Here is an 18,372-nt window from a genome sequence, read left to right on the forward strand (position 1 = left end):
GGTGTGTTTCTTTCCACCTGCTGCTCCTGGAACTTTTTTAATACAATAAGGGCCATAGCCACCTCTTGCCTTAGGGTATGTTCCACTTTCACTGCTCAGCTACTTTCTTCTAACTTTCCTCTTAATCTTCTGGCCTCTTTCCAGCATCTCTAGTCTCCATTCCTTCCTTGTAGCCCCTTTCTATCCATTCCTCTCCAACCTCTTAACCTTCCTGCATCTCCCTTGCTCCTAGTCCTTTAGCCTTCCCCTGTGTCCTTCTCTGTTCCCTTAATCTTGTCAGTCTCCTCTCTGTTCTTCTAATCTTGTCAGTCTCCCCCCCCCACACACACTGACTAACTCCCAGGTCTATATATATCTTCCACTCAAATCTCGGGGCTTTTTGCACCTCCATACACACCAAGCTAATCTGCCAGCCAGGGCTGCGGCTGGGAGGCTCAAGCCTCCCTTGCGTACCACACCCAGGGCTCCAGGGGCCTGTGCCCCTGCTGCGTGCCTGGGACCTTGGCATGGGCTATGCCAGAGCCTGGCCTGGATGAGTCCGGGATCTCTCGGATAGATCTGCTCAGGGCGGAGGGAGCTGGGGATCCCTCCCCACAGCTGTCTGACCTGGTGTCTTGTACAGCCCACGGGGCTTTTTGGCTCAGCTGAAGCGGAGGGGGAGGGGCACCAGCTCTTCACACAGAAAAGACCCTGAGGGCCTAAGGCTTTTTAATCTCAGCCCAAAGATAGGGTCCCAAAATCAAAATAAATTTCCACACATCATTGCAGTGCAATTCACTCTATGAAACATGACCATAAAAAGCTGGCTAGACTATCCTTGTGCCTGATCTGCAAGTCTCTCAATAATCTGACCTCAACCTTCCATGTGTTATACTATTTGTAGCCAATGAGCTCTTCTTTATATTATTAATTTGTGTTATTTCTGAAGTCTAGGTCTTCATTATCCCACATCTGTATTATTTCATGGACCTCTTTACTGTTCTTTTTTGCCTTCATTTTCTGCCCTAGTAAGTAAATATATTGCTGCCAGATTAATCTCTTATACACCACTCTGATCATGTTCAAAAAACTTCAGTGACTTGCATCATGGCATAGTGCTGGACATGGAATCAAGAAGACCTAAGTTATTAATAGTGGCAAGTCACTCAACCTCTCCGAACCTCAGTTTCCCCATATATGAAATGGGAATATTAATGTTTATAGTAATCCCTCAAACTGTTGCTGTGATGATGCCACGAGATAAAATGTACAAAGTGCTGAGCAAACTTTAGATTACTATATAAAGTTGGTTATTATTATTATAGAACTAAATTCAAGTATCCTGACTTGGTATTCAATATCATCTGTGCCTCCCAACCTGTAACTAGAAATGATTCCCAAAGATGGCGGAAGAAAATCAGTGAGCTCTCGAACTCATGACACAATCACTCCAAAAAACATTCAAATAATGCCATAGGACAATACCTGGAGCAGCAAAACGCAGAGAAGAACGTGCTAAAATCATCTTCTAACCAAAAATGTCTTGGAAGGATAGGATGAAAGAAGATGGATAATAGAATAAATATCATGGGGAAGGGAATAGGTTAGAAGGGAAACAGTTAACAACGGTAATCATGAAAAAGAGAAAAGGGGGGGTTGTACAAAAATATTTATAGCAACTCTTTGTGGTGGCTAAGAATTGAGAGAATCAAGGGAATGTGTTTCAATTGAGGAATGACTGAAGAAGCTGTGGTATATGATTGTGGTGGAATGGTCTTGTGCTATAGGAAATGACAAACAGGATGATCCCAGAAAAACCTGGAAATACTCATGAACTGATGTATAGTAAAATGAGCAGAGCTGGGAAGACATTGTGCATAGTGACAGCATTATTGTTCAATGAGCAATTGTGAATGACTTAACTACTTTCAGCAATGCAATGATCCAAGACAATCCCAAAGGACTAATGACAAAGCTTACTATCCACCCCCATAGAAAGAACTGATAACCTGGTTTCTGTCTTGTGGAGGGGGGAGGAAAGGGAGGGAGGGAGGTAGAAAAATTTGGAACTCTAAATCTTATGAAAATGAATGTTGAAAATTACCCTTACATGTAACTGGAAAAAATAAAATAAATGTTGCTAAAAAAAAAAAGTTCCCCCAAGGTTTACTTTATAGTGCAGGAAGAACAGACAATTAACTTTTTTTTTTCAAATTTTTAAACAATTTCATGGAAAGTTTTGAGTTCCAAATTTTGTCCCTACCTCCATCCTTCTCCAGCCTCCTCCCTGAGGTGGTAAACAATCAGATATAAATTACATATTTACAATTATGTAAAACACTTCCAAATAGTCATTTTATACAAGAAGATTTGAATAAAAGAAAAAAATGAAAGAAAGTGAAAAATAGCATGCTTCAGTCTACTTAATCAATATCAGTTCTTTCTCTGGAGGCAGATAATATGCTTCATCATTATCCTTTGGGGTTATCTTAGATCATTGTATTACTAAGAATAGCTTAATCATTCATAATTCCTCATCAAACAACATTGATTTGCTGTGTACAACATTCTTTTGGTTCTGCTCACTTCACTACAAATCAGTTCATGTAAGCCTTTCCAGTTTCTTCTGAAATCAGCCTGCTTGTCATTTCTTTTCTTTTTCTTTCTTTCTTTTTTTTTTGCTGGGCAATGGGGGTTAAGTGACTTGCCCAGGGTCATACAGCTAGTAAGTGTCAAGTGCCTGAGGCCGAATTTGAACTCAGGTACTCCTGAATCCAGGGCCGGTGCTTTATCTGCTTGTCATTTCTTATAGCACAATAATATTCCATTGCAATTATATCTTGTTTAGCCATTCCCAATTTGATGAATATCCCTTGGATTTCCAATTCTTAGCCACCACAAAGAGAGCTGCTATAAATATCTTTGTACAAGTAGGTCTTTTCTCCTTTTTTGGCTGTCTTTGGGATATAAACCTAGCAGTAGTATTGCTGGATCATGGGGTATGCAGTTTTATAGTCCTTCGGACATAGTTCCAAATTGCTCTCAAAAATGGTTGGATCTTTTCACAACTCCACCAACGGTGGATTAGTGTCTTAGTTTCCCCACATCCCCTCCAACATCCAACATTTTCCTTTTTTTGTCATAATAGCTACTCCAATAGATGTGAGGTGCTAACTCAGAGTTGTTTTAATTTGCATTTCTCTGATCAATAATGATTTAGTTTATATTTTCATATGACTATAGAAAACTTTCAATTCTTTCTCTGGAAACTGCTTGTTCATATCCTTTGGCCATTTATCAACTGGGGAATGACTTGTAATTTTCTAAATTTCCCCCAGTTCTCTAGATATTTGAGAAATGAAGCCTTTATCAAAGGTACTTGTTGCAAATTTCCACCCCCCCCCCCCAGTTTTCTGCTTTCCTTATAATTTTCATCGTATTGGGTTTGTTTATGCAAAACCATTTTAATTTTATATAATCAAAGTGATCTATTTTACATTTTTAATGCTCTCTATGTCTTTATTGGTCCTAAATTCTTCCCTTATCCATAAATCTGACAGATGAATTATTCCATGTTCTCAATTTCTATATAGTATCACACTTTATATGTAAAACATGTACCTGTTTTGGCCTTATCTTGGTATTTAGTGGTTGATATTGGTCTATACCTATTTTCTGCCATACTGTTTTCCAGTTTTCCCAATAGATTTTGTTAAAAAATGAGTTTTTGGGGGGATAGAGCCAAGATGGTGGAAGAGAAGCTATGACTCTTACAAGCTCCCAATAAATCTGTCCACTCACTCCCAAATAATGCCATAAAAAATCTGAAAGCATCCTAATTCACATAAGAAAAGAGTGAGACTTATTTTCCAGCCAAAAAACAGTAATTGAGATCACCTGCTGACTGGGCTGAAAGATGAGCTCAGCGTGTGGCCCCGACCCACTCAGGAAAAGATACCTCCAAGTCTTCAGTGCCAGAGGCCTCTTCTGAGGCTTGGCTTGTGGACTGGTGAGGGGGTTCAGCAGTTGGCTGGGGTGAAGTGGCTGTAGTCTCTGCTGGAGTTGGGGAGAAGTGCCCTGGTTCTGAACCAGTGGGCCGAATCAAGTGGTGGTGGCCAACTGAGGGTGGAGCACAGGTACGCCAAGGTTCTGACCATAGAGAATAAGATTTCAATCAGACATCTACTTCTGGCTTGAGATGAGTTGGCAAAGAATACAGCTGATGATAGAGAGCTTCTTTGGGGGAAAGATAGACCAGAATACATCCTCAGAAGAAGATAATACCAAAGTCAAAGCTCCAACATCCAAAGCTTCCAAGAAAAACATGAATTGGTCTCAGGCCTTGGAAGAGCACAAAAGGGACTCTGAAGAGAAAGTAGGAGAGATAGAAGGAAGATTTAGAGATAGGGAGGAAAGAATGGGAGGAGAAATGAGAGCAATGTAGGAAATTCATGAGAAAAAAGTCAACAGCTTGAAAAGTCAAATGGGAAAGATAGAAAAACTCTCTGAAGAAAACATTGCCTAAGAATTAGGATTGAACAAATGGAAGCTAGTTACTTTATGAGAAACCAAGACACAGTAAAACAAATCCAAATGAATTTTAAAATAGAGGACAATATGAAATATCACGTTGGAAAAACAGCTGACCTGGAAAATAGATCCAGGAGAGGTAATTTGAAAATCATTGGTCTACCTGAAAATCATGACCAAAATAAGAGCCTAGACATCATCTTCCAAGAAATTATAAGGGAAAACTGCCCTGATATTCTAAAAGCAGAAAGTAAAATAGAAATTGAAAGAATCCACCCATCACCTCTAGAAAGAGATCCCAAAAGGAAAACTTCTAGAAATATTATAGCCACATTCCAGAGATCCCAGTCAAGGAGAAAATATTACAAACAGCTAGAAAAAAAGGAACTCAAATACTATGGAGCCAGTCAGGATAACACAGGATTTAGCAGCTTCTACATTAAAGGCCTGGAGGGCATGGAATATGATATTCTGGAGGGCAAAGGAACTGGGACTACAACCTAAAATAATCTGCCGAACAAAACTAAGTATAATGTTTTCTTTTGGGGGGGGGATGGGATTTCAATGAAAAAGAGGACTACCAGACATTTGTGATGAAAAGACCTAAACTGAATAAAAAATTTGACTTTCAAATACAAGACCCTAAAGAAGAATAAAAAGAGGTAAACAGGAAAAAGAAATCATGAGGGAAATTAAAAGGTTAAACTGTTTACATTCTTACTTAAGAAGATAATACTTCCAACTCCTAAGAACTCTCTCAGTATTAGGCCAGCTGGAAGGAATATACATAGGCAGAGGGCACAGGTGTGAATTGAATATGAAGGGATGATATCTGTAAAGCATTTATCCCAAGTATTTTATATTGGCCACAGTTATAATTGGAATTTCTCTTTCTATCTGTTGTTACTGGACTTTATTGGTAATATATAGAAATGCTTGATAATTTTTATGTGGGTTTATATTGTAGCCTGGAACTTTGCTAAAGTTTTCAATAATTCCAAGTAGCTTTGTAGTTGACTCTAGGATTATCTAACATCTTATCATCTGCAAAGAGTGAGAGTTTTGCTTCCTCGTTACCTATTCTAATTCCTTTAATTTCTTTTTCTTCTCATTGCTATAGCTAGCATTTCTAGTATAATATTAAATAACAGAGGTGATAATGGACATCCTTGCTTCACCCCTGATTGTACTGAAAAGGCTTGTAGGTTATCCCCATTACAGATGATGCTTGCTGATGGATTTAAATTAATAGTACTTATTATTTTAAGGAAAGCTCCTTTTATTCCTATGTTCTCTAGTGTTTATAATAGGAATGGGTGCTGTATTTTATCAAAGGCCTTTTCTCCATCTCTTGAGATAATCATATGATTCTCTTGCTTTTGTTATGGATATGGTCAATTATGCTGATAGTTTTCCTAATATGCAACCAGCCCTGCATTTCTTCCCTTTTCTGTATCCAGCCAAATGATCTTTGAATTACAAAGGACAGAATGAGAAAGGAGAAGCAAAATGAAGAATTAAATAAACCTACCCATTATCAGTATGGCATCCATCCTCAGCCATGGTCATATCCATTCCTTTACCTAATACAGCATATGTGGGTGGAGTGTGAGGAGTGGGGTAGGAGGCAGGGTATAGGAATACGTGAATATTCAAAGAACTTAAGCTTTTGAGGAAACTAAGAAGAATAAGCTTTGGCATTGGCCTCCTATTACTTGTAATTTCTTCTTGTCTTCTTCTTCTTCCTGCTCCTCCTCCTCCGCCTCATTCTTCTTCTTCTTTTTTTTTTGGGGGGGGGCAATGAGGGTCAAGTGACTTGGCCATGGTCACACCGCTAGTAAATATCAAGTCTCTGAGGCCCAATTTGAACTCAGGTCCTCTTGAATCCAGGGTCAGTTCTTTAACCACTGTGCCACCTAGCTGCCCCCACTTGTAATTATTTCTACTCATTCAGCCCCCACTGATCTTTACCCAAATGATTAGGCTCCTGAATTTTCTAAGTGAACCTGTTTCTTTTTTTAAAAAATAATATGTTCTCTTCCTCCCTCAATTACATGTTACAACAATTTTTAACATATATTTTTGTCTTTTAAGTTTTGAATTCCAAATTCTATCTCTCTCTCCCTCCATTCCCTACCCTGCTCCCTGAGATAGTAAGCAATCTGATCTAGGTGATACATGTGTAATCATGTAAAAGATTTCCATATTAATAATTTTGTATAAGAAGACTGAAACGAAAAAAATGAAAATGGGAAAATAAGTGAAAAATAGTATGCTTCAATCTGTATTCAGATAACATCAGTTCTTTCTCTGGAGGCAAATAGCATGTTTCATCATGAGTCCTTTGGGATTGTCTTGGATCAATGCTTTGCTAAGAATAGCTAAATCATTCACAATTCTTTATTATGCAATATTGTACAGCATTCTCCTGGTTCAGCTCACTTTACTTTATATCAGTTCATGTAAGTCTTTCCATTTTTTCCATATTATTTAATTCTACACTACCTCTATCCTTGAGTGGATCATACACATTTTTTAATTTTTATTATTTTTGCAGAGAAATATTTCTTTTCAACTTTATAAAAAGAAATACAAATAAATTCAAAGGATATTCATAAGACTTGTGCACCTGAATGCCTTAACCATGTTAAGGACAAATTTTTACATAAAGACTTCACTGTGGAAGTATTATTTAAATTGCAACAAATACACGGTTCTGTTCTTTTTGATTATTAAGGGATATCCCAGAGGATAAAGGACGCCACACTAAAATCAAATTCTAGACTAACCCAGATGAAGTTTTTGCAAGATATTGAAGATAATACTTAAATAAAACTTCTAATTGTTGAATTTACTGTATAATTTTACTGGCTAAGTCCAAAGTTATGTTTATATTCTTAGTAAAAAAATTTAGGAAGCACCAGATAAATACAACACAGATGAGTGGGTTTCCAATGGGGATAAGGATCCACACCTATACTAAATAATCATTCCTTAACTGCTAGACCCTCATGTTTCCAAAAGACCTCAAATTATTTAATTGAATCCTAATACTAGAATTTAATCTCAACATTTCGACCAACTGAATTACTTGGAAATAATAAAAAAAGGTTTTCTTTGGATGATGGTTGATATAGCACTAATACAATAATCATCTTCCCAAGAGTCCAGGAAGGGGAAGTAGTGTTTGTTACCATATTAGTAAAATTTTGGGGGAATTAATTGTTTATGTTCCTGGTATTCAATACTAGATCTCTTTAAAAAGAAGCAAGTTTATCCACACAGTTCCTTTGTAATAACTATGTTATATGTATATTGCAGAATGGTATATACTAACAACAGTTTAACAAATAGGGAAAAGGAGGTAGTGAGGATAGCGCTTAACCTTTTTTTTTTTTTAATAAAGTCTTTGCACAGGAAATGTTCTGATTACATTTATGACATTTGAAATCATCAATTACATAAACTACATGAACTATATAAACATAGGTATAATTTTGTATTGTACATTTAAAGAGCTGCAAAAGAACACAGTTTTAAAAAGTCCTTATCCATGGCAAAAATATATGTATTTTGCATCCCAAATTATGGAGAGGTTGAAGAATTTTCCTTATAAATGCACAATGATGCCAGGGGCAAGCTTAATGGGAAAAAAAAGTCCTACAAAAAACAAAAAGTGAACAAACCTACCTATGAGCCTATAATCATGAAATGAAACTAAAATATATTTAGAAGCCAATGTAAAGTCAATTCTCTGTTTGAAGGCCAAAGTTATAGAATATATACTAGAGATGATGCACAGCTCTCTCTGCTTCCTTCAGAAGGAGAAATTGAATCAGGAGTAAAAAAATCGCTAAAACTTGAAGGTGAACAGTCTCTCATAAAAGGCAGAATTCCTTGGACAATGTGCAGGAGATGGCAATTCTGGGCCAGGAGGGCCTAAATAGAGGCAAAAGAACTTGGTGTCCGCATATACATGCTCAGGAGGTAGGTCCATTATTTCTGGTGGACTCTTATGTAAGTACACCTGAAGTGGACGGGGAGGTTGGGGCCCATCAGGTCCTTGTAGTGGAGGAGGTGGTCCAGATGGAAGAGGTGGTGGGGGAGGTCCTCCTTTTGGTGACATGAGGGCTATTGCTGGGAATGGTGGGTGGCCTTTGAGACCAGAGTTAGCCATGCCAACCAGGAGTGTTGAGTGAGCTAATCATGACAGGAAGGACATTCCTTGAGATGGTGGATGGCCTTTGGACTCAGTTTCATCTGTTATTTCCAGCACTACTGAGTAAGGTAATGATGACATAAGGGGCATTCCTGGGCATGCTGGGTGGCCTTTGGGAACAATGTTAACCTTGTCATCCAGCACTGTTGAGGAAGAAATGTTACTTGGCCCACTGTTCATCAAAGTGACTGGACTAGGGCCCAAGTCCGAGGCACATGTTGATCTAGATACTTCAGGTGACCTCCTCAGATCAGAACCAAGAAGAGGCAGGTCTTCCTGGAGTTGGCTTTACAATCATTGGTCTTTGGAGCATTTCAAACTTTTGATGCACTTGTAGTAGTTTTTAGCTTAGTTGGGCTGACTGAATCTTCTCCCCTGCAAGGGCCCTTTCTGCAGCACGAGCCATTAGCCAGTTGTTATAGGTCTCCTTGTCCTTTCTAGCAATCTCTTTCTCATGTGACCTGTCTGTCTCATGTATTTCATTCTCGTTCTCCTGAATTCTTGGCCTGTAAGTTTTCAGTGCTTCAGCCAAGCTGGCTTTCTCTCATCTCTAGCAGTGAGCTTCCGTTCATTTTCTTCCTTTTCCCATTCTTCCTGAGCAAGCTTCTTCTTCAGAGCCATGTCTGTCTTCTGGTAGAGTTCATTAGAGTTCATTGAGAATCTCCACTTTTTGTTGCCGAGTTTTACATTCCTTTTCTAACTGTGCTTTGGCTGACCACAGGGAAGAGGAGTCATATTCTAAGTTCTTAATCTGTTCTTTCGATTCATGCTGACGTTTTCTTTCATCATTTACTTGGGATTGCAAATGGTTTCTATCTTCTTCAACTATCCTTAATGTAGTTTTCAGCCTAGAGACATCCCCCATCTGTTCAGTCTGGCTCTCCATGTTCTCATTCTGGTTATCTCAGGTGATCTTCTCTGACAGCTCTCCATTGGCCAAGTCATCCCATCCATTTCCCTCTTCATTATTTTTGCCCTCAGATTCAGAACCACAATCAAGTTGTTTCAGCTGCATAATGCAATCTTCCTGAGGCTTCTGATAGCATTTAATGAGCTCACTGCATTCAGTGTGCTGCTCCCTCCAATCTTGTGTTTCCTGCAGCAACTGCTTCTCTTCTTGAGTGGTGCATTCACCTATTGCTCATGATGTGGTTCAGGCTTGACTTTCTCTTCATTGGGCATAGCTTCATTAAGGGCTATTTGCAGCTCTGAAAGTACAAAAGAAGTCATTGTAACAACTATGAGTGAGATTTTCCCATCCCTTAGTTATTAGAGATTTAAAGTGATTTAATTATGATAATAATCAGTACATTAACTAAAAAAATTGATTTATTATATTTGGATATCTTATTTTAATTGTATTAGTAGATTAAGTTTCTTTTCTTACTACTTAATAATGTCAGATGATACTTTCCAATCTCAAGCATTAAGTAATATCAAAAGATACAATAGTCAACAATATTATATTTTAGAAACCACTGGGTGTTATGCTTGACAAAAGAAGATCATGCAGCTCACTGGTGATATATTTGATTGGAAGGGGTCATGCCCCAGAGTTATGACCTTATTGCCACAAGAAGGATAATATGAGTAATTGGAAAATGCTGACATTTGCCATGTAGGCAGTTTCAATATTTCCTAAGAAGATGCTTTAATTTTAGATACTGTTTAATTACAATTGTACAGAAGCATACAAGCTCTGGAGGGGCATAAAAACCGTTGATTTTGTAACTCAAGGTCTTTCAGGTCCAACCCATGATTGACCAGCTTTATTGTGGGACTAAAACTCTCTCAATAAACCTATTTGCTTCAGCCTGGAGACTTAGTTGTTTCTGTTCCTCCGTCGGACTTAGAAATTTTCCCGACACAACTTCTTCTAGCTTTTCTATCGCTTCCCGCATTTCCATGATCACAGCCTGATGCTTTACATTCTGCTCCTTCTGAATTCTCAACAATGAACATAGATTTTTTACTTTGTCACCCAATTTTCTGTTTGTTTCCTCATGCCCTCTGATTTTCTCTTTAAGGCCAGCTGCTTCATAAGGAAGATGACTATTTTCTTTCCTTTCCTTTAGCAACTCCTTTGCTTTTTTGATCTTCTGCTTATATTCTGACACCTTTTCTAAAATGTCTGTTTTTTCTTGTAAGAGAGTCTTAATCTTCTCAGCAAGTTGTTTTTCAGTCACTTGATAAACCCTGCTCTTTACTGTAAGGACAGTTCTCCAGAAGAAAATGGCAAAGAAAACACATGCCCAAAAGGCTACAGTAATAAATACAGGCTCCCAGGGTATTCCATGAAAATCAGGACCAGGATGAATATCCTCGGGCAATGAAGCAAAGAACTCTGGCAGCTTGGCCAGGAGGGAGGCATAAAATGTGGCCAGGGAGCGCAGCAGTTCCGGGGCCCTGGTGGTCCCAGTGGCCCTGGTGGTGCTGGCCATCAGCCCCATTATGGCAACCATCGTCTCCAACGGTGAGGCTGGAGCATGGAGCACTGTAAGCCTGCTCAGCTCCACTGGGAGTGTCAATGACGCTCCGGGGTCTCCTCCCCGACACTTTGGTGGGGTTAAGAAGAGTTAACTTCGCCTCTTCTCAACCACTCTTTCCTCTCCTGGGCAATATAACACAACAACCTGCCCAGACCAGACTTGACTCCAAGTCGGTCTTGGCCCTGCTCCTCCCCACTATGACATCAGCACTTCAAACTGCCACCACAGAGTCCCGGAATCTTCCACATTTTGAATAAACCACCTATTCCAGAAACACTTCTATGGATTCATGATCTTCTTCTTCTTTTTTTTTCTTGTGATATTCTTTAGTGAATTTTATTTTTCCCCCAATTTTAACATCCATTTTAAAAACCTTGTGGTCCAAATTCTTTTCCTCCCTCCCTCCCTGCCCAACCCCCACCCTTAAAAACACAAGCAATTCAATATAAGTTATGCATGTGTAGTCAGGCAAAACATTCCCACATTAGTCTGGTTGTAAAAGAAAACAGACCAAAAAAACTTAAGGAAAAAAAAAAACCCAGAAAAACATATGCTTCTATCTGTATTCAGACACCATCAGTTCTTTCTTTGGAGATGGATTTCCTTTCTCATAAGTCCTTCTGAGTTGGCTTGGATCATCTCATTGCCAAGATTAGCCAAGTCATTCACAGCTGATCATCTTGCAATATTGCTGTTACTTTTGTATACAGTACATCTCACTTTGCATCAGCTCATGCAAGTCCTTCCAGGTTTTTCTGAGAGCATCTTGCTCATTATTTCTTTTTCTTCCTTTTTTGGGGGATGAGGTGGGGTGTAGGGGTTGGGGGGTGGGGGCGGGCAATGAGGGTTAAGTGACTTGCCCAGGGTTACACAGCTAGTAAGTGTCAAGTGTCTGAGGCTGGATTTGAATTCAGGTCCTCCTGAATATTTGAAGAACTTAAACTTTTTAGGAAACTAAGAAGAATAAGCTTTGGCATTGGCCTATTACTTGTAATTTCTTCTTCTTCAGGAGGTCCTCGTAGTGAAGGAGGTGGTCCAGATGGAAGAGGTGGTGGGGGAGGGCCTCCTTTTGGTGAGGGGATGATGGGTAGCTTTTGGGACCAGTGTTATCCATGATATCCAGCACTATTCAGGGAGCTATTGTTGACATGAGGGGCATTGCTGGGGGTCCTTTGGGACCAGGGTTAACCAAGCCATGCATCACTGTTGAGGGAGCTGTTGGTGACATCAGGGGCATTCCTGGGTATGATGGGTGGTCTTTAGTCAAAATGAAGCAATTTGGGATTTTTAAAACAAAAGAGTAAAAGAATCTCATACAAGGTCCTGTGAGCAGAATGCCTGAGGACCAAGAAAAAATAATATACAAGATAGGATGTGATGAAGTAGCACAGCATAAGATATAGTCAGTCTTAGTTTGAGGAAGGTTTGTTCAAGTTCTATCTCTGATATATAATTGTTGTATGACCCTGGGTAAGTCACTTAATTCTCTAAACATACACTTTGCAAAAAAAGTTGCCAATCTGCAATGGTAGCAGGGATTTTCTCACAAAGAATGCTCTGGACCAAAACAAAAGCAAAAAGCAAATAAACAAACAAGCAAAAAACAATGAAACCCAAGATATGATAAAAGCAAAAGAGAACACCAGACAAGATAAGATTGGGTGTGATGGGGGGTAAATAATTGGGAAAGTTGTCAATAAATATACATTTATTTAAGTGCCTATTATGTACCAGGCACTATGCTAAGTGCTAAAATTACAGCAAAAGGTAAATGACAGGCCCTGCCCTCAAGGAAGTTACACTCTAATGGAGAAGATAAAGTGCAAATGACTATGGACAAACAAGCATATAGCATAAATACATACAGCATAAACTAGGAATAATCAACAGAGGAAAGACAGTAGAATTAAGAGGAATGCCCCCCAATCCTGTACAACATGGAATATTATCTAGGAATTGAAGGAACCCAGGGAATTGGAAAGGTAGAGATGAAGGAGAGCATTTTCATCATGGAGGATAGCCAAGGAAAATTCCCAGAGTTGGGAAATGGAGTAGTTTGTTTAAGGAACCGGAAGGAGGCCAGGGGAAAAGAATCAACAGAAACATCATGAAAGAGAAAGCAACTAAGCTGAGCCTTGAAAGAAAAGGATTCTGAAAAGCAGAGGTGAGAAGGGAGAGCATTATAGACATGAACATGAGTGATGGCATGCAGAAATAAAGAGGCAGGAGAATAAACCAATTCAGAAAACAATGTGTAACCCACTTTTCCTATAAGGAAGAATAATACTTTTGTGTAAAAATACTACTGTGAATGAAGAGTATCAATGTAATCAATAGAAGGGCCAGTCAGAGCTAGATTAGGAAGGGCCTTAAATATCCCAGGCCTATAGGCAACAGGAAAACAATGAAAGTTTTTCAGTAAAGGAATAACATGGTCAGATCAGTGTCATAGGAAGGACATCTTTTGCAATTGTGTGAAGGATGGACTGAATTTGGGAGAGACTCCATTAGGAGTTGTGGGAGCCTAAAAACTTCCCCTCCTCCCCTTAAATGATTGAGTCTAACATTTACTGTTTAAATGTATCATTTGAAAATACGTACAGTGGGTTCCCTGAAATTCCAACTGCTGAACAAGCATTTCATATGTTATCATCACCAATTACAGAATCTCATCTGAGAATTGCATACCAAGTTCATGTCTCTCCTTATATGGAATATTGTTTTCTTCTACTTAGTAACAGCTTGTGGCCTAACTGCCCTTATTTCACTTCTTCATTATATGCTACTGTATATATACACGCCATTTGGAAACTGCTTGTAATTAGAGCTTACTTGGCTGGCAGAGGAAACTCTGTGGGTCAACTCTACAATGAATTGTTTACAATATGACTAAAAGCATATCTTGAATAAGGACCAGACATGATTTTAGAGGGAATTCCCAAATGAGGAAACTCCCCAACAAGCACAGGTTGACACCTTCTCTACAACCTATAGAGAATGTCCTAGAATACTGAAAGGTTAAGTGGCTCGCCAAGAGTTACACAGGCAGTATATATGAGTCAGGATATGAACCCAGGTCTTTGTGGCTTCAAAGCCAGCTCTTTATCCACTCCAGTACACCATACCTCACCAAGTGAGAAGTTGTTTCTTACACAAAGGCTATTGCAATAATCTACATAAGAACTCTGAGTGCTGCCTAAGGATCTCAAGTTGATTGTTGACATTGGAAATGTAAAGAAACAGATGGATGTAAGAAATGCTATCAAAGGGGCACTGACAAATTTCATAACCCAACTCAAATGTCACTTCTTGAACCCAGGTTCAAGCCTAGTGCATTTGCCTAAGACTCTTCCCATTGGTAGATAAAATGATTACTTGACAATGAGTGTCAAAGCAGAGTTAGCATGAAAACTTGGAGAGGAAAGAACTTCTTCCTTTCTTCTTTAAGAGAAGATAGAAGCGATGTAGGCATGGGGAGAGGAAAAGTCAGAGATAGCTCCGGTGCTCAAAGTTTGGGTGACTAAGAGGATGGTATTGCCTTGTTTCATTGGTTTTGTTAATGCAACACTTTTTAAATTTTATCTAATCAAAACAATTTGTTTTATATTTTGTAATGTTCTCTATATCTTCTTTGGTTTTAAATTCTTCCCTTATTCATAAATTTGACAGATAAACTATTCCATGTTCTCTTAATTTGCTTATGGTATCATTGATGCTCTATATGTAAAACATGTACCTGTTTTGACCTTGCCTTGGTATATGGTGTTTGATGTTGGTCTATATTTTAGTAAGGTATAGAAGCAATGGGGTAAGATGGAAATACATTAGCGCTGTCACTGCTTGTGTGACTTTGAGCAAGTCCCTTGACCTTTATGGAGCTCAGTTTCCTCATTTGTAAAATAAGAAAATTGTCCTCTAAGGACAAAAATATGTCCCCTAAGGTCTCTCTTAGTAATAAATCTATGGTCTATTAGTACTAATAAACATATATTTATTAAACATTTATGTGCCAGGAACAGTGCTACGTTCTGGGGATTAAAATACAGAGAATGTATGAAAATACATCCCATATATGGAGAAGCCATGAAAAAAGAATACATTAGTAGGTTTCCACCAGTCGCGGATAACCATGGATTAGCACCTTGAAGAGCCACAGGCCACAGTGTGGCTGTGCAGTCCAATATGGGAGCCGTAGCTCCTGCCACAATGAGGACATCGGAAAACTGTGCTCTCTGTTGCCCGTTGGTTCCTGCGTCTCATTCATTTTTCTTCCTCCAGAGCTTGGAGGCCCATCTCAGCTGTGAGAAAGCTGCTCCTGAGTACTGAACTCCATCAGGCACGGTCCTTGGCCATCTCCTCCCAGCTGCAGGTGTCTATTCCCAGAGCCCTCAAGTCTCACTTGCATACATCTCTGTAGCAAAGCTGGGGGCATCCAGCAGGTCTTTGGCCTGAGGCTAACTCACCATAGAGTAGGTCTTTAGGAATGTGCCCATCTTGCATACGGTGCACATGACCAAGCCAGCACAGCAGTCTTTGTTTCAGTAGCTCGGAAGTTGCCCACGTTGGAGCACTTCTGTGTTGGTGATCCTATCTGACCAAGATATGCCAAGGATGCGCCAAAGGCAGCGCATGTGGAAGCTGTTAAGCTTCTAAGTTCTACGATAGGCTGAAAGCAATGCTAGGAGCTATCCCCAGATATGAATTCATCATTCTTCTGGGTGACTTTAATGCAAGAGTTGGCTCTAACCATGTATCCTGGCCAACATGCCTCGGGCCATATGGCATTGGAAAGAGTAATGAAAATGGGCAAAGACTGTTGGAATTTTGCACTTACCACAATTTGTGTGTATCCAACTCATTTTATAAGTCCAAGTCACAGCATAAAGTATCATGGAGACATCCCAGATTGCAACATTGGCACCAACTGGACTTAATAATAACTAGGCGGTCTGCTCTCAAGTGCATTTTTAACACGCGGTCATACCACAGTGCCGACTATGATACTGATCACTCGTTAGTTTGTTGTAAAGTGCTGCTCTGGTCCAAAATATTGCATCACCTTAAACCAAAAGGGAGATCTTGTATTGACACTAGCAAAACCATGAATCTCATCAAGGTGGATCAATTTTTGAGATCTCTCAAGAATGCATTGATCACGGCTTCTCCTGCTACATCAGCTGCTGAAAAAAATGGAAACAGATACATGAGAGTGTCCACAGACTTGCTCTTGATGTCTTTGGGAAGAGGACCAGCAAAACAAATGACTGGTTTGAAGCCAAGTGCAGTGAAATGAATCCCGTCGTTGAGGCCAAGCACAGTGCACTCATTGAATACAAATGCTCCCCGATTGAAAGTGCTCTTCAGAAACTACGTGCTATGAGAAGAAATGCTCAGCAAAGAAAGAATACAAAAGAATAATAATTTCTAGCACTTATGTAGTGCCAGAACCTGTGTTAAGTACTTTACAAATATTATTTCATTTGTTCCTCACCACAGTCCTGGGAAGTAGGTACTATTATTATATCTAATTCATAATTAAGGAAACTGAGATAAACAGGGTTAAGTGACTTGCCTAAGGTCACATAGCTAACAAATGTCTAAGGCAGGATTTGAACTCAGGTCTTACAGACTCCAGATCCAGCACTCTAACCACTTTGCCACCTAGCTTCTTCATAATATAATTGGGGTGGGCATGGGGCAATAAATGATGGGGATTTACCCTTTTAAACTGAAATAATGTAAAACAACAGCTATTAAAATTTTCTGATAATGGACAATAGAAAAATAGTTTACCAGAGATCTAAATACACAAAAAGTGTAATAAATTATAAACCTGCCAAGAGGCATTATAAGAGAAGTGTTCAGAGGGTTAAAGTCATTCAGGAAGACCTGGTCTTGAATTCTGACTGACATTTATTAGCTGAATAACAGTGTGCAAATCACTTAACCTCTTTGAGCCTCAGATTCTCATTTTTTAAAAATAGAGATGAGAAAAGCTATAGTGTTTATTTTGTGGACGTGTTTTAATGATTAAAGAAGATGAGGCAGCTAGGTGGCACAGTGGATAGAGTACCGGCCCTGGATTCAGGAGGACCTGATTTCAAATCCAGCCTCAGACACTTAATACTTACTAGCTGTGTGATCCTGGGCAAGTCACTTAACCCCAATTACCTCACCCAAAAAAATGATTAAATAAGATAATATAGAGAGAGAGCTTTCCAAACTTAAAAATAGCCTATAAATGTGAACTTATCTTATACCAGAGGTGAACTCCAGATGAATCAATGTGTTAAATATAAAGGGACAAACCAAGAAAATCTGCAAATAATAGAATATTGCACATATCACTAATATGGAGGGTAAACTATTTAATTATTGAAGCAACAGAGGAATTTTTTGGACAGTGTTGATTATTTTAAAGATGAAATTTGGAACCCATTGCAATAGTATAGGCAAGCGATGATGAGGTTGAAAGCTAAGAAGGTGGCAGTGCAAATAGAGAAAGGGATCCTATTTGAGAAGAATGATGGTAGAAATATCAAGATTTAGCAATTAATTGAATATGTACGGTGATGGAGAGTGAGGAACCAGTACTAACACTGAGTTTATAAGCCTGGTAGACTGGAAGAATAGCAGAACCTTTGACAGAAATAGGAAAGCTGTAAAAGACAAGGTGTAGGAAAAATGACAAAGATTACTATTTTTAGACACACTGAATGTAAATGATCTTTGCAACATCTAGTTTGAATATCCAGTAGCCAGTTGATGATGTGAGATAGAAATTACCTAAAAAGATATGACAATTAAATCCAAAGGATTTAATTTAATTTAATTTAAGCCAAGGGAGTTCAACAAGTGAGGAAATATAAAGAGAGAAGAGAAGAAAACCATGGGCAAAGCCTTGAGGAACAGCCAGTCAGCAGGTATAATATGACCAACAACCAGCAAAGAATACCCAGAAGGAAATATATCAAACAAATAGGAGAAGAATCAGGAGACCAATGTCAAGAAAACCCAGAGAGCAGAGAGTGTACAAGAAGAGAATGTGATTAACAGGGTCAAAATGAAGGAGAGAGGTCAAGAAGGTCGAGAAATGAGAAAAGACCACCAGATTTGGCAATGATAATATTGTTTGTAGCCTTGGAAAGATCAGTT

The 18,372-nt window shown here is 39.0% G+C and overlaps 1 pseudogene; it reads right to left on the reverse strand.

Annotated features, from left to right (window-relative positions):
• Positions 1 to 8,362: 8,362 nt before the first annotated feature.
• On the reverse strand, positions 8,363 to 11,190 carry LOC122752162 (annotated as a pseudogene).
• Positions 11,191 to 18,372: the final 7,182 nt, after the last annotated feature.

The sequence above is a fragment of the Dromiciops gliroides genome, chromosome 1, assembly GCF_019393635.1.
Source record: "Dromiciops gliroides isolate mDroGli1 chromosome 1, mDroGli1.pri, whole genome shotgun sequence".
Lineage (NCBI taxonomy): Eukaryota > Metazoa > Chordata > Mammalia > Microbiotheria > Microbiotheriidae > Dromiciops > Dromiciops gliroides.